Below are 22,370 nucleotides of genomic sequence, written 5' to 3'. Positions count from 1 at the left end.
GAGAGAGAGAGAGAGAACCAAGAACCACTGCTGTGGACAGGGTAGGACGGAAAACTAATAAGTCGAAGGGGATTGAGGAGATCATATCACCTAAGGAGAGAGTGGGGAGTCACAGCGGCTCGAGTGGGTGTGTGCACGTGACAACGAGGCTAAGTTTTGGAGCCGCATCCCCTAAACGTGTGACGTTGAGCCTCTCTCCGAGAGCCAGAAGTGGCCAGTGTGATCTCCTGGTAAAGTATAAGCACTCTACCGAGTTGTGGGTTGGGTTGTCCAGAAAGAAGGATCAACGACAACACCACCAACCCACACTATAATACTATTAAACCACGGTTTCTTCTTTTGCTTCTGTTTTTTTCCTGTCGGGCCGGAACAAACCTGCTTACAGCCTCCTGACACTTTTGGGTGACATAGTCCATTATGTCTTTGTAATAAACCCTAGACCTATACCCTTGTTATAACAATTTCTCCTTGCTTCTCTCAGTTCTTTCATCCAATACCCCAGCTTAACACTGTTACAGTCCAGTATGACACCTCACTGGACTGCCACGAATATAAGCAGAGTATAAAATGAGGAGGACACCACAAGAATAGGGGTTATTAATTTAGAACTAATAATTAAAATCATTAAACACTGCCACCCCCTTCCCGAAACATAAATGTGTCTAAATTATTGCTTCCCCAGGAAGGAAGGGACTCAATAATCATGGAACTCAAAGGGCAAATAAATGAATCTTAATCGATTAGTATCGTAATCATACTGAACTGAAAGGGCGATTCAAGAGCGACTTTAATATTCATAAGATGGAGAACACGGGGGAATTTCTAGCACAGCAAATGAAAATCACAAGAATGAATAAGTCATTAATCAAAGGGAACAGATAACTAAACACAAATACATTAAAATACTCTATTATTGGAACCCGTATATTTAAATCAAAATTGAAAACATAGCCTACTCTAAATCCCTACGAGGCAATGGAATGTAATACTGAAATATACATAAACTCAAGTGCACAATTACCTTCAATACTGCAGCTTGCCAAAGGATGTTGATTGGCTGCCTGCAGGTCACCTGACCTGTACTTCAGTTGAGGCCCCAAGACACACTGACTAATATTTTCTAAAAGCGCTTACCACAGGGACAGGCTCCACCCCCCCTAGTTCCTAGGCCCAAATTAACTCCGCCTATCCCAAGCCTGTGGCCAATGGATTTAAACATAACTAGGTGCTCTAGAATCCGGGGCAAGGGCATGGCTAGGCACTACCCTTTGGGGCCCTGCCTCCACAGGCCTACATGTCTTCAACCAATCCGGATCAGGCTTGACCATAAGGGTCAATTCCTCTTGACAGAAAACTCCAAACACTGGGACAGCACCACGACTTTTCTGTGGGAAAACGCCGGCCAGGCACTCAAGTGTTACTTGAGAGCGAAAGGGGAGGGGGGGGGGGGTACTGGAGCGTGAGGGGGAAGGGCCCCCAGTGCATGATTCGGTCCTAGCTGTAGCGTGTGAGGGTCCCCGGTGCTTAAGGGGGTCCTGCATGGAGCGTGAGGGGGGACCCGAGCATGAGCGTGAGGGGGGTGCTGGAGTGTGAGAGGGGGTGCTGGAGCCTGAGGGGGAGGGGGGTCCCCAGGGAATGAGGTGATCATGGGGCGGGGGGGGGGGTTCCCGGTGCGTGAGTCCTCCCCCCCCCCGGTGCATGAGTGTCCCCCCCCGGTGCGTGAGTGTCCCCCCCTCCCCCGGTGCGTGAGTGTCCCCCCCCCCGGTGCGTGAGTGTCCCCCCCCCGGTGCGTGAGTGTCCCCCCCCCCGGTGCGTGAGTGTGTGTCTTCCCCCCCCCCCAGTGCGTTAGTGTGTGCGCCTCCCCCGGTGCGTTAGTGTGCGCGCCTCCCCCCGGTGCGTTAGTGTGTGCGCCTCCCCCGGTGCGTGAGTGTCTTCCCTCCCCCGGTGCGTGAGTGTCCCCCCCCCCGGGTGAGCGAGTGTCTTCCCTCCCCCGGTGCGTGAGTGTCCCCCCCCCCAGGTGCGTGAGTGTCCCCCCCCCGGGTGAGTGAGTGTCTTCCCCCCCCCCAGGTGCGTGAGTGTCTTCCCCCCCCCAGGTGCGTGAGTGTCTCCCCCCCCAGGTGCGTGAGTGTCTCCCCCCCCAGGTGCGTGAGTGTCTCCCCCCCAAGGTGCGTGAGTGTCTCCCCCCCCAGGTGCGTGAGTGTCTCCCCCCCCCCAGGTGCGTGAGTGTCTCCCCCCCCCAGGTGCGTGAGTGTCTCCCCCCCCCAGGTGCGTGAGTGTCTCCCCCCCCCCAGGTGCGTGAGTGTCTCCCCCCCCCAGGTGCGTGAGTGTCTCCCCCCCCCAGGTGCGTGAGTGTCTCCCCCCCCCCCCAGGTGCGTGAGTGTCTCCCCCCCCCCCAGGTGCGTGAGTGTCTCCCCCCCCCCCAGGTGCGTGAGTGTCTCCCCCCCCAGGTGCGTGAGTCTCCCCCCCCAGGTGCGTGAGTGTCTCCCCCCCCAGGTGCGTGAGTGTCTCCCCCCCCAGGTGCGTGAGTGTCTCCCCCCCCAGGTGCGTGAGTGTCTCCCCCCCCAGGTGCGTGAGTGTCTCCCCCCCCAGGTGCGTGAGTGTCTCCCCCCCCAGGTGCGTGAGTGTCTCCCCCCCCAGGTGCGTGAGTGTCTCCCCCCCCAGGTGCGTGAGTGTCTCCCCCCCCAGGTGCGTGAGTGTCTCCCCCCCCAGGTGCGTGAGTGTCTCCCCCCCCAGGTGCGTGAGTGTCTCCCCCCCCAGGTGCGTGAGTGTCTCCCCCCCCCAGGTGCGTGAGTGCCACCCCCCCAGGTGCGTGAGTGCCTCCCCCCCCAGGTGCGTGAGTGTCTCCCCCCCCCAGGTGCGTGAGTGTCTCCCCCCCCCCAGGTGCGTGAGTGTCTCCCCCCCCAGGTGCGTGAGTGTCTCCCCCCCCCAGGTGCGTGAGTGTCTCCCCCCCCCAGGTGCGTGAGTGTCTCCCCCCCCCAGGTGCGTGAGTGTCTCCCCCCCAGGTGCGTGAGTGTCTCCCCCCCAGGTGCGTGAGTGTCTCCCCCCCAGGTGCGTGAGTGTCTCCCCCCCCCAGGTGCGTGAGTGTCTCCCCCCCCAGGTGCGTGAGTGTCTCCCCCCAGGTGCGTGAGTGTCTCCCCCCCCCAGGTGCGTGAGTGTCTCCCCCCCCCCCCAGGTGCGTGAGTGTCTCCCCCCCCCAGGTGCGTGAGTGTCTCCCCCCCCAGGTGCGTGAGTGTCTCCCCCCCCAGGTGCGTGAGTGTCTCCCCCCCCAGGTGCGTGAGTGTCTCCCCCCCCAGGTGCGTGAGTGTCTCCCCCCCCAGGTGCGTGAGTGTACTCCCCCCCCAGGTGCGTGAGTGTACTCCCCCCCCAGGTGCGTGAGTGTACTCCCCCCCCAGGTGCGTGAGTGTACTCCCCCCCCAGGTGCGTGAGTGTACTCCCCCCCCAGGTGCGTGAGTGTACTCCCCCCCCAGGTGCGTGAGTGTACTCCCCCCCCAGGTGCGTGAGTGTACTCCCCCCCCCTCCCCGGTGCGTGAGTGTACTCCCCCCCTCGGTGCGAGAGTGTACTCCCCCCCCCCCCTCGGTGCGAGAGTGTACTCCCTCCCCCTCGGTGCGAGAGTGTACTCCCTCCCCCTCGGTGCGTGAGTGTCTCCCCTTCCCGGTGCATGAGTACTCACCTACTTGTGCTTGCGGGGGTTGAGTTTTGGCTCTTTGGTCCCGCCTCTCATCTGTAAATCAACTGGTGTACAGATTCCTGAGCCTACTGGGCTCTATCATATCTACATTTGAAACTGTGTATGGAGTCAGCCTCCACCACATCACTGCCTAATGCATTCCATCTGTTAATTACTCTGACACTGAAAAAGTTCCTTGTAACGTCCCTGTGACTCAAGTGGGTACTCAGTTTCCACTTGTGTCCCCTTGTTCGTGTCCCACCCGTGCTGAAGAGTTTGTCTTTGTCCACCCTGTCAATTCCCCTGGGAATTTTGTAGGTGGTTATCATGTCTCCCCTTACTCTTCTGTTTTCCAGGGATGTGAGGTTCAGCTCCTTTAGCCTTTCCTCGTAGCTCAATCTTCTCAGTTCCGGGACGAGCCTGGTGGCATACCGCTGAATCTTCTCTAACTTTGTCTTGTGTTTAACTAGGTATGGACTCCAGGCTGGAGCTGCATACTCCAGGATTGGTCTTACATAAGTGGTATACAGGGTTCTGAAAGATTCCTTACACAAGTTTCTGAAGGCAGTTCTTATGTTGGCCAGTCTAGCATATGCCGCTGATGATATTCTTTTGATGTGGGCCTCTGGGGACAGGTTCGGTGTGATATCAACCCCCAGATCCTTCTCTCTATTTGACTCTTGCAGGATTTTCCCTCCCAGATGATACCTTGTGTTCAGCCTCCTGCTCCCTTCGCCTAATTTCATCACCTTACACTTTCCCGAGTTGAACTTTAGCAGCCATTTTCTAGACCATTCCTCCAGTTTATCCAGGTCATCCTGTAGTCTCTGTCTATCTTCATCCGTCCTGATTCTTCTCATAATTTTTGCATCATCAGCAAACATAGAGAGGTGTGTGCCTCCCACGGTGCGTGAGTGTGTGTGTGCCTCCCACGGTGCGTGAGTGTGTGTGTGCCTCCCACGGTGCGTGAGTGTGTGTGTGCCTCCCACGGTGCGTGAGTGTGTGTGTGCCTCCCACGGTGCGTGAGTGTGTGTGTGCCTCCCGCGGTGCGTGAGTGTGTGTGTGCGCCTCTCGCGGTGCGTGAGTGTGTGTGCGCCTCTCGCGGTGCGTGAGTGTGTGTGTGCCTCCCACGGTGCGTGAGTGTGTGTGTGCCTCCCGCGGTGCGTGAGTGTGTGTGTGCGCCTCTCGCGGTGCGTGAGTGTGTGTGCGCCTCTCGCGGTGCGTGAGTGTGTGTGTGTGCCTCCCGCGGTGCGTGAGTGTGTGTGCGCGCCTCCCGCGGTGCGTGAGTGTGTGTGCGCGCCTCCCGCGGTGCGTGAGTGTGTGTGTGCGCCTCTCGCGGTGCGTGAGTGTGTGTGTGCCTCCTCCCTGCTGCGTGCGTGTGTGTGTGCCTCCTCCCTGCTGCGTGCGTGTGTGTGTGCCTCCTCCCTGCTGCGTGCGTGTGTGTGTGCCTCCTCCCTGCTGCGTGCGTGCGTGTGTGTGTGCCTCCTCCCTGCTGCGTGCGTGCGTGTGTGTGTGCCTCCTCCCTGCTGCGTGCGTGTGTGTGTGCCTCCTCCCTGCTGCGTGCGTGTGTGTGTGCCTCCTCCCTGCTGCGTGCGTGTGTGTGTGCCTCCTCCCTGCTGCGTGCGTGTGTGTGTGCCTCCTCCCTGCTGCGTGCGTGTGTGTGTGCCTCCTCCCTGCTGCGTGCGTGTGTGTGTGCCTCCTCCCTGCTGCGTGCGTGTGTGTGTGCCTCCTCCCTGCTGCGTGCGTGTGTGTGTGCCTCCTCCCTGCTGCGTGCGTGTGTGCGTGCCTCCTCCCTGCTGCGTGCGTGTGTGCGTGCCTCCTCCCTGCTGCGTGCGTGTGTGCGTGCCTCCTCCCTGCTGCGTGCGTGTGTGCGTGCCTCCTCCCTGCTGCGTGCGTGTGTGTGTGCCTCCTCCCTGCTGCGTGCGTGTGTGTGTGCCTCCTCCCTGCTGCGTGCGTGTGTGCGTGCCTCCTCCCTGCTGCGTGCGTGTGTGTGTGCCTCCTCCCTGCTGCGTGCGTGTGTGTGTGCCTCCTTCCTGCTGCGTGCGTGTGTGCGCGCCTCCTTCCTGCTGCGTGCGTGTGCGCGCCTCCTTCCTGCTGCGTGCGTGTGCGCGCCTCCTTCCTGCTGCGTGTGTGTGCGCGCCTCCTTCCTGCTGCGTGCGTGTGTGCGCCTCCTTCCTGCTGCGTGCGTGTCCGTCCGTCCTGGTGCGTGTGCGCGAGTGTGTGTACGTCCATCCTGGTGTGTGTGTGTTTGCCTGTGGGAGTCCGTCTGTCCTGATAAGTGTTCGGACATGTATCAGGACAGGACGGACGGGTGTCCGTCCGTCCTGGTGCGTGTGTCCGTCCGTCCGTCCTGGTGCGTGTGTAATTCCGTCCTTATGAGTGTCCATCCGTCCATCTTGGTGCGTGTGCGTTCGTCCGTCCTGGTGCGTGTTTGTTCGTCCATCCTAGTGCGTGTGTGCGCGCGCGTATGTCCGTCCGTCCTGGTGCGTGTGCACGCGCGTCCGTCCTGGTGCGTGTGTGCCCGTCCGTTCTGGTGCGTGTGTGTGCTCGCGTCCGTCCTAGTGCATGCGTGTCTGTCCGTCCGTCCGTCCTAGTGCGCGCGCGCGTGTCATTCCTGGTGCGTGTGTGTCCGTCCGTCATGGTGCATGTGTGTCCCCGTCCGTCTTGGTGCGTACGTGTCTTTCCGTCCTGATACTCTCCTAATTGTACTCGCCTAATTGTGCTTGTGGGGGTTGAGCTTTTTCTCTTTGGTCCCGCCTCTCAACTGTCAATCAACTGGTGTACAGGTTCCTGAGCCTACTGGGCTCTATCATATCTACATTTGAAACTGTGTATGGAGTCAGCCTCCACCACATCACTTCCTAGTGCATTCCATTTATTAACAACTCTGACACTGAAAAAGATCTTTCTAACGTCTCTGTGGCTCATCTGGGTACTAAGTTTCCACCTGTGTCCCCTTGTTCGTGTCCCACCCGTGCTGAAGAGTTTGTCTTTGTCCACCCTATCATTTCCCCTGAGAATTTAGGAGGTTATTATGTCTCCCTTACTCTTCTGTTTTCCAGGGACGTGAGGTTCAGCTCCTTTAGCCTTTCCTCGTAGCTCATTCCTCTCAGTTCCGGGACGAGCCTGCTGGCATACTGCTAAATCTTCTCTAGCTTTGTCTTGTGTTTAACTAGGTATGGACTTCAGGCTGGAGCTGCATATTCCAGGATTGATCTGACATAAGTGCTATACAGGGTCCTGAACGATTCCTTACACAAGTTTCTAAAGGCAGTTCTTATGTTTGCCAATCTAGCATATGTCTCTGTTGATATCCTTTTTGATGTGGGCCTCTGGGGACAGGTTCGGTGTGATATCAACCCCCAGATCTCTCTCTCTATTTGACCCTTGCAGGATTTCACCTCCCAGATAGTACCTTGTGTTCAGCCTCCTGCTCCCTTTGCCTAATTTCATTACCTTACACTTAACTGAGTTGAACTTTAGCAGCCATTTTCTAGACCATTCCTCCAGTTTGTCCAGGTCATCCTGTTGTCTCTGTCTATCTTCATTCATCTTGATTTTTCTCATAATTTTTGCATCATCAGCAAACATTGAGAGGAACGAGTCTATACCCTCTGGAAGATCGTTTACATATATTTGAAACAGGATGGGTCCAAGTACTGAGCCTTGTGGGACTCCGCTGGTGACATCTCGCCACTCTGATGTCTCCTCACCGTTACTCGCCGTTTCCTGTTACTTAAGTACTCCCTTATCCACCGGAACACCTTCCCTTTTACTCCTGCCTGTTGTTCCAACTTTTTTAGCAGGTTTTTATGGGATGCTGTGTCAAACTTTCTGGCATTCCAGGAAAGTGCAGTCGGCCCACCCTTCTCTTTCCTGCCTATTTTTTGTTGCCTGGTCATAGAATTCTATTAAACCTGTGAGGCTCGATTTACCATCTCTGAACCCATGTTGGTGGTGCGTTACAAAGTTATTTCCCTCCAGATGCTCTACGAGCCTTTTCCTCACGATCTTCTCCATCACCTTGCATGGTATACAAGTTAGGGAAACTGGCCTGTAGTTCAGTGCCTCTTGCTTGTCACACTTCTTGTATATATGGACTATGCTAGCTGTCTTCCAACTTTCTGGTAGGTCTCCTGGTTCCAGTGACCTGTTATACACCATAGAGAGTGGCACACTTAGTGCTTCTGCACCTTCCTTTAGTATCCATGGTGAGATTGTCAGGTCCACCAACCTTTGTCACTTCCAGCTCCAGCAGACACCTTTTGACCTCATCACTGGTGAGGTCAAATTCCTCCAAGGTTGCTTGGTTTGCCTCCTCCTCATCTAGTGCAGGGGTTTCTTTTTGTTCTATTGTGAAGACCTGGAATCTCTTGTCGAGTTCTTCACACACCTCCTTGTCATTCTCTGTGTATCTGTTCTCCCCTTTTTTCAATTTCATCACTTGTTCCTTCACTGCTGTTTTCCTCCTGATGTGGCTGTGAAGCAGCTTTGGTTGGGTCTTGGCTTTACTCGCTATGTCATTTTCATACTGTCTCTCTGCTTCCCTCCTCACTCAGAGGTACTCATTTCTGGCCCTCTGGTATCTCTCCTTGCTCTCCGGTGTTCTGCTATTTCTGTACTTTCTCCATGTTCTTTTACTCAGTTGCTTTGCTACCTTGCTTTCCTGGTTGAACCATTGGTTTTTCTGTTGTTTCTCTCCATTAGGACCGGGATAAACCTGTTTGCAGCTTCCTGGCACTTCTGGGTGACAAAATCCATCATGTCCTGCACATTCTTGTCTCTAAGTTCTGTTTCCCATGGTATTCCCCCTTAGGAAGTTCCTCATCTCGTCATATTTTCTTCTTCGGTAATTTAGTCTTTTTCCCTCCGATCCCATCCTTGGATAGGTTATCCCTACCTCCACCAAGTACTCAAAAGTCAGTACACTGTGGTCACTCATTCCTATGGGGGCTTCAACTTTGACTTCCCTTATTTCTGACTCATTCAGGGTGAATATCAAATAGTCTAGCTGGTTCATCATTGCCTCTCACTCTTCTGGGTTCCCTGACATGCTGGCTCAGAAAGTTCCTTGTTGCCACTTCCAAGAGTTTAGCTCTCCATGTATCTGCACCACCATGAGGGTCCCAATTCTCCCAGTCTATCTTTCCATGGTTGAAATCGCCCATGATTATTAAGAGTCTTGAGCCATTCCTGCAGGCAACTGAAGCTGCTCTCTCTATTATATTATTGGTTGCCATGTTGTTCCTATCAACCTCCTGTCTGGGTCTTGTCCCTCCATGTGTCCGGCCCTCTGTCCTGGTGCGTGAGTGTCCGTCTGTCCGTCCGTTCTGGTGCATGCGTGTCCATTCGACTGTCCGTTCTAGTGTGTGTGCGTCCTTCCTGATGAGAGTGTCCGTCCGTCCGTCCTGGTGCGTGTGTGTGTCCGTCCTTCCTGGTGCGTGTGTGTGTCCGTCCTTCCTGGTGCGTGTGTGTCCGTCCGTCCTGGTGCGTGTGTTTCCGTCCGTCCTGGTGCGTGTATTCTCCTAGTTGTATTCACCTATTTGTGCTTGTGGGGGTGTAGCTCTGCTCTTTTGGCCCGCCTCTCAACTGTCAATCAACTGTTTCTACTACTACTATTTTTTGTTTTCGTACATCACACACACACACACACACACACACCAGGAAGCAGCCCGTGACAGCTGACTAACTCCCAGGTATCTATTTACTACTAGGTAACAGGCGCATAGGGTGAAAGAAACTCTGCCTATCGTTTCTCTCCGGCGCCCGGGATCGAACTCGGGACCACAGGACCATGTGTCCAGCGTGCTGTCCGCTCGGCCGCCGGCTCCCTTGTGTGTGTGTAATTACCCTAGTGTAGTTACAGGATGAGAGCTACGCTCGTGGTGTCCCGTCTTCCCAGCACTCTTTGCCATATATAACACTTTGAAACTACTGACGGTCTTGGCGTCCACCACCTTCTCACCTAACTTGTTCCAACCGTCTACCACTCTGTTTGCGAAAGTGAATTTTCTTATATATCTTCGGCATCTGTGTTTAGCTAGTTTATATCTATGACCTCTTGTTCTTGAAGTTCCAGGTCTCGGGAAATCTTCCCTGTCGATTTTATCAATTTGTTACTATTTTGTATGTAGTGATCATATCGCCTCTTTTTCTTCTGTCTTCCAGTTTTGGCATATTTAATGCCTCTAACCTCTCCTCGTAGCTCTTGTAGTGTGTGTGTGTGTGTGTGTGTGTGTGTGTGTGTGTGTGTGTGTGTGTGTGTGTGTGTGTGTGTGTGTATGTGTGTGCGCGCGCTTGCGCATCCGTCCTGGTGCGCATGTGTGTCCGTTCGTCCGTCCTGGTACATGTTTGTGTGGTGTCCGTCCATCCTAGTGCGTGTGTGTGTACTCACCTATTTGTGCTTGCGGGGGCTGAGCTTTGGCTCTTTGGGCCCGCCTCTTAACTGTCAATCAACTGGTGTACAGATTCCTGAGCCTACTGGGTTTTATCATATCTACATTTAAAACTGTGTCATGGGGGGTTATCTTGAGTCTTATCTTATCTTATCTTGAGTTGAGTTGATGTGTATGGAGTCTGCCTCCACCACATCACTGCCTAATGCATTCCACCTGTTAACTACTCTGACACTGAAAAAGCTCTTTCTAACATCCCTGTGGCATTTGGGTACATTTAGAGTTTCCACCTGTGTCCCCTTGTTCGCATACCACCAGTGTTGAATAGTTTATCCTTGTCTACCCAATCAATTCCCCTGAGGATTTTGTAGGTTGTGATCATGTCTCCCCTCACTCTTCTGTCTTCCATTGTCGAAAGGTGCATTTCCCGCAGCCTTTCCTCGTAACTCATGCTTCTTTGTTCTGGGACTAGTCTAGTGGCATACCGCTGAACTTTTTCCAGCTTCGTGTTGTGCTGGACTAAGTACGGGCTCCATGCTGGGGCCGCATACTCCAGGATTGGTCTTACATATGTAGTATACAAGATTCAGAATGATTCCTTACACAGGTTCCTGAAGGCTGTTCTGATGTTAGCCAGCCTCGCATATACCGCAGACGTAATTCTTTTTATGTGGGCTTCAGGAGACAGGTTTGGTGTGATATCAATTCCTAGCTCTTTCTGTCCGTTTCATTAAGTATTTCATCTCCTATTCTGTATCCTGTGTCTGGCTTCCTGTTTCCACCGCCTAGTATCATTACTTTGCATTTACTCAGGTTAAACTTTAGCAGCCATTTGTTGGACCATTCATTCATTCAGTCAGTCTAGGTCGTCCTGTAGCCTCCTGCTGTCACCCTCTGTTTCAGTCCTCCTCATAATTTTTGCATCATCAGAAAACATTGATAGAAATGAGTCTATACCCTCTGGGAGATCCTTTACATATATCAGAAACAGTATAGGTCCAAGGACTAACCCCTGTGGAACTCCACTTGTGACGTCACACCAATCTGAGACCTAATCCCTCAGTGACTCGTTGTCTTCTGTTGCTTAGGTACCCCCTTATCCAATGGAGTACCTTCCTTTTCACTCCAGCCTGCATCTCCAATTTTTTTCACTAGCCTCTTGTGTGGTACTGTATCAAAGGCTTTCTGGCAATCCAAAAATATGCAGTCTGCCCACCCCTCTTTCTTGCCTAATTTTTGTTGCCTGGTCCTTGAATTCAGGTAGCCCTGTGAGGCAGGACCTGCCATCCCTGAACCTATGTTGATGCTATGTTACAAAGTTCTTTCACTCCAAATATTCCACTAGCTTTCTTTGTGCAATCTTCTCCATCAGCTTGCATGGTATGCAGGTTAGGGATACTGGCCTGTAGTTCAGTGCCTCCTGTCTATTCCCCTTTCTTGTATATTGGAACTACATTAGCTGCTTTCCAATTTTCTGGCAGTTCTCCTGTTGCCAGTAATTTGTTATACACTATGGAGAGTGGCAGGCACAGTGCTTCTGCTCCTTCCTTTAGTATCCGAGGGGAGATTACATCTGGGCCTATTCCCTTTGTCTCATCAAACTCTAGTAAACACTTCCTTACTTCCCCACTGGTAATGTCAAACTCTTCTAGTGGTTCCTGGTTAACTATTCCCTCTCTTATCTCTGGAATTTCTCCTTGCTCTAAGGTGAAGACCTGGAATTTCTTATTCAGTTCCTCACACACTCCCTTGTCGTTTGTAGTGAATCCTTCTGCCCCCTATCCTTATTTTCATTACCTGTTCCTTTACTGTTGTTTTTCTCCTGATGTGGCTGTGCAGCAATTCAGGTTGAGTTTTTGCCTTGCTTGCGATGTCATTTTCGAATTGTCTTTCTGCCTCTCTTCTCATCCTGACATATTCCTGGCATTCTGGTATCTTTCTCTGCTCTCAAGTGTCCTGTTATTTTTATAGTTTTTCCACGCCCTTTACTTTGCTGCTTGGCTAGCCTACATCTCTGATTAAACCATGGGTTTCTCATTTTCATTTCATTGTTTTCCTTTTGGATTGGGACAAACTTGTTTGCTGCTTCCTTGCACTTCTGCGTGATGAGGTCCATAATGTCTTGGGCCGTCTTTCCCCTGAGCTCTGTTTCCCATGTTATATCCGTGAGGAATTTTCTTATCTGCTCAGTTTCCCTCTCGGAATGCCAGCCTTTTGTTTTCAGTACTCCTCCTCGAGTTCACATACCCGTTCCTCAACCAGATACTCAAACGTCAGTACACTGTCCTCGCTCATTCCTTCTGGGGCCTCAAAGTCGATTTCCCTTATGTCGGAGTCGTTCAGAGTGGAGACTAGGTAGTCTCTCGCTGGTTCATAGTTTCCTCTCATCCTAGTGGGTTCCCTGACATGTTGGTTTAGAAAGTTTCTTGTCGCCTCCTCCATTAGTTTGACTCTTCATGTATCCTCTCCTCCATGCAGTTCCTTGTTCTCCCAGTCTATTCTTCCGTGATTGAAGTCCCCCCCATGATGAGCAGATGGGATCTATTTCTACAGGCAGCAAAGGCTGCCTTCTCAATTATAGCGTTAACTGCCATATTGTCATACTCTTGCCTTGGTCTTCTGTCATTTGATGGAGGGTTATATATCACTGCTATTACTACTTTTGGTCCTCCCATTGTCATGGTGCCTGTTATGTAGTCTCTGAATCCCTCGCAGCCCGGGATGACCATCTCTTTGAAACTCCATTCCTTTCTCATTAGTAGGGCCACTCCACCTTCTCCCCGTCCTTCCCTCTCATTCCTTATTACAGTGTAGTGCTGGGGAAACACCGCATTCGTTATGATGCATGAGAGTTTTGTTTCTGTGAGTCCGATTACATCTGGGTTCACGTGTTCTTTCCCGTGGCTCACTTACCTTGCTTGTGATCCCATCTATTTTCGAGTACATCACCCTGAAGCTGACTCTCTTCTGTCCTTCCTCAGATCCTATTGCTTTCCCCTGAAGCAGGGAAACAGGGAGGGACCGGGATGGGAGGGCCTATAAAGGGAGACCTGGGGTGTGCAGGGGCTGGGAGGATCTGGTACAGGGAAGGTGGTGTAGGAGGGAGGGCTTAGGGTGATTGGGGAGAAAAAAGGGCTTGGAGAGCAGGGGAGGCTGGGGAGGGGGATGAGAGGGGGAGGCTTTGGAGAGTGTGGGAGAAGGGGAGGCTTGGAGGGGTATGGGAGAAGGGGAGGGCTTTGGGGAATGGGGGTAAAGGCATAAAAGGAAGGAGGGCCTGGGGAGAGCGGGAGGTTGAGGGGCTAGGGAGGGCCGAGGGGGATGAGGAAGAAGGGAGGGCTGAGGAGAGTGGGGGAGAAATGAGGGTTCAGGAGGGTGGATGATACTGGAGGGTTTAGGGAGGTGGGGGAGAATAGAGGGCTTGGGGATGGGTGATTCTGGGGAATGGGGGGTGCCCAAGGTGGGCACCTTGGGCACCAGGGGTTGGGGCAGGTAGGGCATCTATTGGGTGGAAGATGGCAGAGGTGCTTCTCTCACTGTGTTGAACTGCTTGTGGAGAGTTCACCGCTCCCCTTTGGGATTGTAGGGCTCGGGGTTGTGGCTCCCTGATTTCTTTCTTTCTCCCTGCGCTTCCTCCTTGTGGCTGCTGCCCTCATTCTCTCGTCCCTTGTCATATCCCTCTGTAGGAATACTTTTTTGAACTTCTGAACATTTGCTAGTCCACTCTTCCTTGCTAACAAGTCCTCTTTTGTTCTCTTGCTTTTGAATACCACCTTTATCACTCAGTCTCTGTCCTTGTTGTACTGTCTGATTCTGAAAACCTTTTCACTATCTTGGTCAGCCCTCTTCATCTTTACCCCTTTAAGGATCTCATTAACTTCATTTTTGTCATTGTCTCTCCTTTCCACTGGACCGGTTCCTATTTGCTCCTTAATGCCTACTATTACTACTGCTCGTTTTTGCTCTATTAGCTGGCTAGTACATCTAGCTACTTCCTGAAAAGAAGCCACTTCCATGGCAACTTCCCTAACTGCAGACCTAGCTTTAGGGCTCTTTTTTTAAGCAATTCTGCAAATTAGGGATGTTTTGTAGAGGTTCCCTGAACAGTAGCATCACCATCTCCCTAAGGGATGGTCTGTGTCTGGTATTGTGGAGGAGTCTCCTTCAGGCTTCTTATCTACTCCTTTGCTGCCCTTAGTTCATCCTGCAGGTTGGTTACTGTCTCCCTCATTATCCTCAGCCTTTTACTGAATTCCTCCCACATTTGCTGGAATGTTCCCCTAATCCAGGCTTCCTGTTACTCCCCATCCTCTGAATATGTCCCTACCATATTTGTCTCCCTGCGGTTGCTTCCCCGAGTTAGTCTCCTATCTCCTGTCATGTTTTCTCCCAGAGAGGGAGGGAGGGAGAGGGAGGGAGGGAGAGGGAGGGAGGGAGAGGGAGGGAGGGAGAGGGAGGGAGGGAGGGAGGGAGAAGTGTGTGTGTGTGTGTGTGTGTGTGTGTGTGTGTGTGTGTGTGTGATGGGTTTTGTATGGTAGGGGGGGGATTGGCGGAGTGGTGTTATGACACTACAGTGTAAAGAAGTAGTGCACACATGAGCCGTATCATTCAAGATTATTTACGTTCTTTTGGCTGATATCCAAGACTACTTGTTATGCTAAAACACTGCACACCGTTAATTGACATTAGAGGCTCTTACCAGCCAGCTCAACCACCAGAGCATAATAGGTGAATATGAAGCATCAGAGGCAGCTATTGTTGTTGATGTTGACCACACCACTGCCAGCTCCAAATTTCCTCCCTAGTTGCACAGATGTCGTACTCCTATTTCAGTTGTCCACTTAGCACAATCCAGCACTTCCACTAAATTGCTATTGTCTATGCGTTGTCTTGTACACCGTATTATCACTACACACTGACTATTGTTATGATCCCAGGTAGCTGAAAAACGAGTCTCCCCTTTGAGAAATATTCTATCAAGCCTAACCTGACTAGGAGGTCGGAGACATACAGACATGAAGATACATACATGAAATAGGTAAAATTCGCTAAACAATTTAAGATAATGGGCAGTGAATAGGAAAATAGATAAGTGATTGGTTATGAGATGTGGATAATTTGCTGGAGATGTGTAGCTCGCTTCGAGAGGGCTCTGACCCCACTTGAGTACCAGACATCATGAGGGGAAGCTGCGCTCCATTTGAGCTCCCGTTCCCCTCCATGGTGCCTCCTTGCCGTGGTGAGGGGCTCACGTACACCTCCCTGTGTCGGAAAATCCGACACCATTTTATATCATACAGATAATAGCTGTGTTGTATAAACAAGTTACCCATAGAAAACGTAACTTGTAGTGGAATTACCGTCTAAGGAAAACGGGATATCATCACCACATACTATTATAATTCACCAGCTATTTTGCTGGGAATTGTTCTTAAATACATTAGTCTTTGGACTTTACCATCATAAAACATCTTATATAAATTAACTTAATTATCAATATTAAAGTAGAGTAAATGTGATCCTTCTATCACGTTCTGAAATCTGGACAAGTAGGCCAGGCGTCAGTGGGGAAGGAGGGCAGCCATTGTTGTGTCACCTCCGAGACGTGTGGAGCAAATTCGGCTCCTATCATTCTGGACAATGTCGGCCAGTAACGTCAATAGTATGGAGTGTTAAACAGGCATTGATATACGAGACCAGAGGCTCACACGGGAGCAAATTCGGCTCCTGTTAATTTTACTTGGACGTAGTGTTATGGATACCAAAGGTGTACCATCTGTCAACACGCTGTCAACAAATCAAGTTAAGTGTTCTTTCCGAAACCCATTATTTATCATTAGTGGCCATTAATGTCATTATATAGGGTGACCCGGTTAGATCACATGGAAGCCTCAAACTAAAGGTAATTAAGCCAGGTCTTCATGTTCCATGTACTGTTTTCTCTGATATACTTGTCATATATAGGATTCTGGCTTCACAGCTAGCGCACTTTTGACAGGTCAAGACGAGGATGCAAGATTATGTGCACCAGTTACTGGGTGATAGAAGCTACCTCAAAGAGGATAATTTGGTGTCTACACTCTAGTTATACCTGGTGGACTAACCTGCTGTACTATAAGAGAAGGAACCTCATCAATGTATGTAGCTATTACTGTAGTTTGATTGGCTGCATATATATTAATTTAATAAACCCCCCTAATGTGTAGAGGATCGATTTGTGAGATTGAGATTATTGCAGAAATACAGTCCACTTATCATTATACAAATTGCTATCGAAGTATACAAATTAACGTAAATATAAATTCATATAAATTAAATAAATATAAATCTCACAGGTCGGTTCCCACACCCTGGGACGGGTGCGGGTTGCCTGTGCCCCCTCTTTGGGTGGTGTACGTGCTGAAGGGCACCATGTAGGGGTCTTGTGAGCCATCGGACCACCCGCTGGAGGGGTCGCTTGTGAGAAGCCGCCCTGAGTGGATGGTTGGGTGTCCAGGCTGGGACGACAGGGGGACTGGGGTCTTAGCACCAGTGTGGGAGAATGAACGAAGTAGTAGGACTCCCCTGTTGAAAAGGGGGAGCACCGCTGGGGACGACACACCCTTCCTGCACTGGCCCGTGCTCGGCCTCCCTGGTAGGTGGTATCCCTTGGTTCCGGGTCCCATCCCTTTTGTGTTGGTTTGCTATATGGATGACGACTTGACTACTACTAACCAGGCTCATGGGGTGGGCGACCAGGCCCCTGAGTCGGACCGTCCTGGAAGACCGGGATCTGTAGCCTCCGCTACAGAGCCCGGTTTAGGCCCAGACCGGACTCTTCCTCCCTGCTTCCCTCCCTCCTCTGTGGTTGGGTCGAGCCCCAAGCCTGCTGTGGTGACCGTCTCGTCCCCTTGCACGGCTCCATCTCTTCTTGCGACTACTGAACCTTTCAACCCGTCTCTCTCTACGGGTTCTCATCGCCGTACCCGCCACGGCCGCTCTCGTATGCTCCCTTCCCATCCTCCTTCGTTCTATGCTTTGTTTGGTCCTGCTACATGGACTAAATACTTTGACCTCCAACCTTTGGACTCAACTCCTCCTGATGATTTTTCCCTTCATAGGCATCTTGTCGACTCCATGGATGCCTCTGTCACCTTCAACCCCACTCGTCTTGGTACCCGTGTCGTTGCTGCTCCTTCTCAGGATGCGGCCACTTGCTTGGCCGCCTTATCCTGCCTTGGTGAAACCCCTGTTCAGGCCTCGAAGAACGCCCGGTTGAATACCAGTGTGGGCACTGTTCTCCTCCCGCACCATGTTGCGACAGGTGTTAGGGATCTCGGAAACTGCCACGAAGATATCAAGCATGTCCTCGAGGCCCAGGGTAATTCAGTACTCCAGGTGGATACATTTACTCGTCCCTCTCGTGGTCATTGCCGTCTGCCCCTTAGGGTTGTGAAGGTTACCTTTGATGGTAGGACACTTCCATCCTCTGTTATTCTTGCTGGTGCCAGGTGCTCCGTTCAGGAATATATTCCCTCTCCGAGGCTCTGCGGTAAGTGCTGGAGGTTTGGGCATGGTACCCTCAAATGCTCTAGTCCTGTCTCTCTCTGTCCCCTGTGTGGAAGTGAGGGTCACTCTAAGTTGGAGTGCACTTCTCCCCAGGCCCGCTGCCTCAATTGCGGTGAGGCCCACCCTACCTTCTCCCGTGCATGTATTCGTTACAAACTTTAGGCGGCTGTCCTCAACTTGAAGCACCTGGACCGTTTGTCTTTTCCTGAGGCTCGGCGCCAAGTTCATCGTCTCCCCTCTTTCGCCGGTGTCTCCTATGCTCGCGTGGTGCGCTCTTCCTCTCCTCGTCCTTCCCGCCTTCCTCAGTCTCACAACCGTTTCCGAGCCTTAGACCCGGACACGCCCACCACCACCTCCCCTGTTTCCCTCCGTTCTGTTCGGAAGGGTCCCCCTCCTGGTTCTCTGTCTAGGGCTCCCCTCCTTTCTACCCAGTCTGTCACGTCTCCTGTGTCTTCTATTTCCTCTCCTTCTAGTCCTCCTTCCCGTCCTTCTCCTCCGTCTCCTGGCTCTCCACGCCGCCTGACTGTGTGGGCCGACGTCCATCGCTCTCCTGATGGTTGTGTTGCTCGCTCTCGATCTTCTTCTCCTATCGAGACACTGGAGTCTGTTGCCCAGTACGTTGCTGCTGGGACGCCTGTATCTTTGAGTCAGAAGCGGAAACCTGGCTCCTCTCCTTCCTCCTTCCCTGTCGGTAAGAAAGCTTCGCTTTCTTCTTCACCCCCCTCTCTCTGATTTTATTATTCCTTCCCCTCCCGCTTCGGTGGTGGTGCCCCCTGTTCCTACTGTGGGGGTTTCTTTAGCCCCTGGTTCCATCTCGGTTACTGCCCTTGCTGAGGTGCGCTCCCCTCTTTCTGCCCCCCTCCTCCCCTTCCTTCTCCTCCAGACCCTGCTCGTCCACCTTTGGTCTGTCCTCCTGCTTCTTGCCCTCCTTCTTTACTCAGTTTACCCATGCCCCCTAACCCTGACTTTGCTGACCCTGACCATGACCCTGATCCTGACCCTGTGCTTTTTTAGCGTGCTGTGATCCTTCTTCACCTTTGTTTCTTCTTTGCTCTCTGTTGCTCTCTTCTCTCTATCTTTGCTGATGTCTTTTCTCCAGTGGAACATCCGTGGATTTTACGCCAATTTCCTTGACCTCCAACTTCTAATTTCACAGTTTTCGCCCCTTTGTGTCTGTCTCCAGGAGCCGATGCTTGGTGCTCGTCCTGGTCGCTTCCGTGGCTATTCTTTTCTCCCCCCCCCCCCCAATAATTCTTCTGCTCTCTTGATTTGCTCCGATGTTCCCTTTGTCCCCTTACTTTTTTTCCTCGCCTCTCCACTGTTCTGCTGCCCGTGTCTTTGTGCGTAGATGGTACACGGTTTGTTCCATTTATCTCCCCCCCCCCCCCCACTGTCCCACTTTCTCTTCCCGATCTTAAACACCACCTAGAATTCTTGCCGGAGCCTGTGCTCCTGCTGGGTGATTTCAATTGTCGTCATGCCCTTTGGGGTGATGTGCTGACAAACACCCGGGGTCGCCTCCTTGACCCTTTCATCCTCTCTTCTTCCCTGTCCGCTCTTAATTCTGGTGAACCAACTCATTTGGACTCTCATACTCGCTCCCTTTCCTGTCTCGATCTTTCTTTGTGCTTATCATCCCTTTCCTTAGATTTCGGGTGGCGGGTCCTTGATGACCTTCAAGGCAGTGATCATTTTCCTATCCTTGTTACTTTTTTCTCTTTTTCGCCCTCCTCTCTCTTTCCCTAGGTGGCGGTTTGCCGAGGCGCCTCTTTACTCTGTGCTACTATTTCCGACCTCTGTTCTGCCTCTCCCTCGCGCCCTCCTTCTTTTTCATGACACTCTTTGATGCTGCCCTTCACTCTATTCCTCGCTCTTCCTCTCGGGGAACGCGGAAGTGCGTTCCCTGATGGAATGTGGACTGTACTCGGGCTGTCCACTGTAAGCGTGCAGCCTGGAAGAGACATCGCCGCCGGCAGACGGTTAAGTCTTGTCTTTTGTTTCGGAAGGAGAGTGTGGTGGCCCGTAGGACCATCCGTGCGGCTAAATGTGCTTGCTGGATGTCTTATGTCTCCACTGTTACATCCGAACTTCCTCTACTACTGGTCTGGAAGCGTGTCTGCAAGATTGCGGGTAAGTTCGTTCCCGATGTCTCGCCGGTCCTTCACTTTCATGGTGCTCTTGTGGCGGACCCGTTGCAGGTCGCTACCGAACTGGGTTCCCATTTTTCATCCGTTAGTTCTGGTTTTCATCTTCCCCAATCCTTCCTTCTTCATAAGCCTATTCTTGAATCTTGTCCTAAATTTCTGTACTTATCTTCGCCTTCCCTATAATGATCCCTTCTCTCTCTGAGTTTCAGTCAGCCCTGGCCCTTTGCGGTTCTACGGCGGCGGGCTCCGATGGCATTCATTATGAACTGCTTCGCCATCTCCCTCTGTGCACATCTCACTATTTACTGGGTCTGTACAATCGGGTCTGGGAGTCGTCGTCGTCAGTCTCTAAAGACTGGCTCGATGCTGTTGTCCTCCCTGTTCAGAAACCAGGCTCTCTCGGGTCATCCCCAAAGGACTTCCGCCTTATTGCCCTCACAAATTGTCTGCAAACTCTTTGAACGTATGGTTAACGTTCATCTGATGTGGTTCCTGGCACACCATCTCCTCCTCTCCCCTTCTCAATTTGGGTTTCGCAAGTGCCACAGCACAACAGATGTCCTGGTGAACTTGGAGGTCTATATTCGTACTGCTTTTGCTGCGAAGACCTCCGTTGTTGCCGTCCTTTTTGACCTGGAAAAGGCTTACGACACTACCTGGCGGTATCATATTCTGTCTCAACTTCATTCTTTTGGCCTTCGGGGGAATCTCCTTCTCTTCCTCCAGAGTTTCCTCTCTCGTCGTTCCTTTCGTGTGCGGCTTAGTACCACTCTCTCTGCCCCTTTTCGGCAGTATGAGGGTGTACCCCAAGGTAGTGTCCTGAGCACTACTCTTTTTCTGGTTGCCCTCAACGGTCTTCTTTCCTCTCTTCCTTCTGGCGTCTTCTCCGCTCTCTATGTTGACAATCTCACCCTTTGCTGTCAGGGTGATGATTCGCCGCTGCTACAACGGCGGCTTCAACTTGCGATTGATGCTATGTCGTCTTGGGCCACCGACCTTCAAGTTCAATACGTCTAAGACTTGTGCTATGACTTTTACTCGGAAGCATGTAGTTCTTCTTCCTCCTTTGTTGCTTTATGGTCATCCCATTGTGTACAGGGATTCCGCTAAGCTTTTGGGGTTAGTCTTTGACACTTGTTTGTCTTGGTCAGGCCATATCTCTTACCTCCGAGTTGAATGCTCTAAGGTCCTTATCCTACTTAAGGTTTTGTCCCATATTTCTTGGGGAGCGGATAGGCGCACGCTCCTCTATTTGCACTCCTCTCTCGTCCTGTCTAAACTCGATTATGGTTACCCTGCATAATCTTCTGCTTCTCCTTCTACTCTTCGCCGTCTTGATGCTTTGCACCATCAAGGGTTGCGTCTTGGCTCTGGTGCCTTTCGTTTGACTCCCGCCCTCAGTTTGTATGTTGACACTGGCTTCCTCTCTCTTCAGGACCGCAGTGATCGCTACTGTCTTCGCTATCTTGCGCGGTCCTTACAACATCCTTCCTCTCGCCTCTGTCGTGCTTTAACTTTTACTCCTTCTGTAGCTCCTGTTCCTCTTCATCGTCTCCCTCTTTCTGTTCGGTTAGCTCGCTTACAGGATTCTCTTTCTGTTCATATTTCTAATGTTTCTCCTCATATTGTTCCTTCCTTACCTCCGTGGAGAGTCCCCCTTTCCAAGTTTTGTACGTCCTTGACTTGTATCCCTAAAGCCTTTACCCCTCCTAAGATTCTGAAAAGCCTCTTCCTTGATCACTTTTTTCGCACTCCCACTCTATTTCCATCTTCACCGATGGGTCTGTCTGCGGACGGTGTGGGTTACTGTTGTTTTTCCTGACCGCACTTATGTGTCGCCTCCCTTCGGAGGCTAACATCTTCATAGCAGAACTTTATGCTATTCTCTATGCTCCCCGTCTCTTGCTTTCTCATTGTCATTCCTCCTTTGTGGTTGTATTTGACTCTCGTAGTGCCCTCATGGCTCTGGGGTCCTTTAATCTTGTCCATCCGGTGGTCATCGAGATTCAACATTGGCCGTTTCTTATTTCTAGTAAATTTAAATTGGTAGAGTTTTGCTGGGTTCCCAGCCATATTGGTGTCTCTTTAAATGAGCGTGCGAATGCTGCCGCTAAGAAAGCTATCCGTTCTTGTCCCATCTCCCGTAAAGGACTTCCTTATTCAGACTTTTATCCTGTTATTCATTCCTCCATCCTTGCCCGTTGGCAGGGTTGTTGGTCCTCTGTAGTTAGTAACAAGCTGCGTACTCTCAAATGTAGTGTGTCTCCGTGGCCTTCCTCCTACCACCTTAACCGGTGGTGGGAAACTGCTTTGGCAAGGCTGCGGATTGACCATACTTGCTTAACCCATGGTCACTTACTGGAGCACCGCCTTGCTCCTTATTGTCCAAATTGCATTGTCCCTCTTACAGTTGTGCATATCCTTGTTGAATGTCTTGACTTCCAGGATGAGCGCATGTCTTGCTCTCCGACCGTCCCTCGCGGTCACTTGTCCCTCAATGTCACTTGTCCCTCAATAGAATTCTAGGTGAATCAGATACTTTTGATATCGTTCGCTTTATGCGATTTTGTTCTCGTATTGGCATTCTCGATTATATTTAGCGCCCTCTGATTATT

The 22,370-nt window shown here is 51.7% G+C and overlaps 1 protein-coding gene across 2 annotated transcripts in view; it reads left to right on the top strand.

Annotated features, from left to right (window-relative positions):
* Positions 1 to 22,370, top strand: part of LOC123756156 (protein CLP1 homolog) — a 60,288-nt gene that overhangs the window by 5,717 nt on the left and 32,201 nt on the right. The window lies entirely within an intron of this gene.

This window comes from Procambarus clarkii, chromosome 36 (assembly GCF_040958095.1).
Source record: "Procambarus clarkii isolate CNS0578487 chromosome 36, FALCON_Pclarkii_2.0, whole genome shotgun sequence".
NCBI classification, from domain to species: Eukaryota; Metazoa; Arthropoda; class Malacostraca; order Decapoda; family Cambaridae; genus Procambarus; species Procambarus clarkii.
Note: the sequence above shows the minus strand (reverse complement) of the source record. Positions and strands in the feature narration are given on the sequence as shown.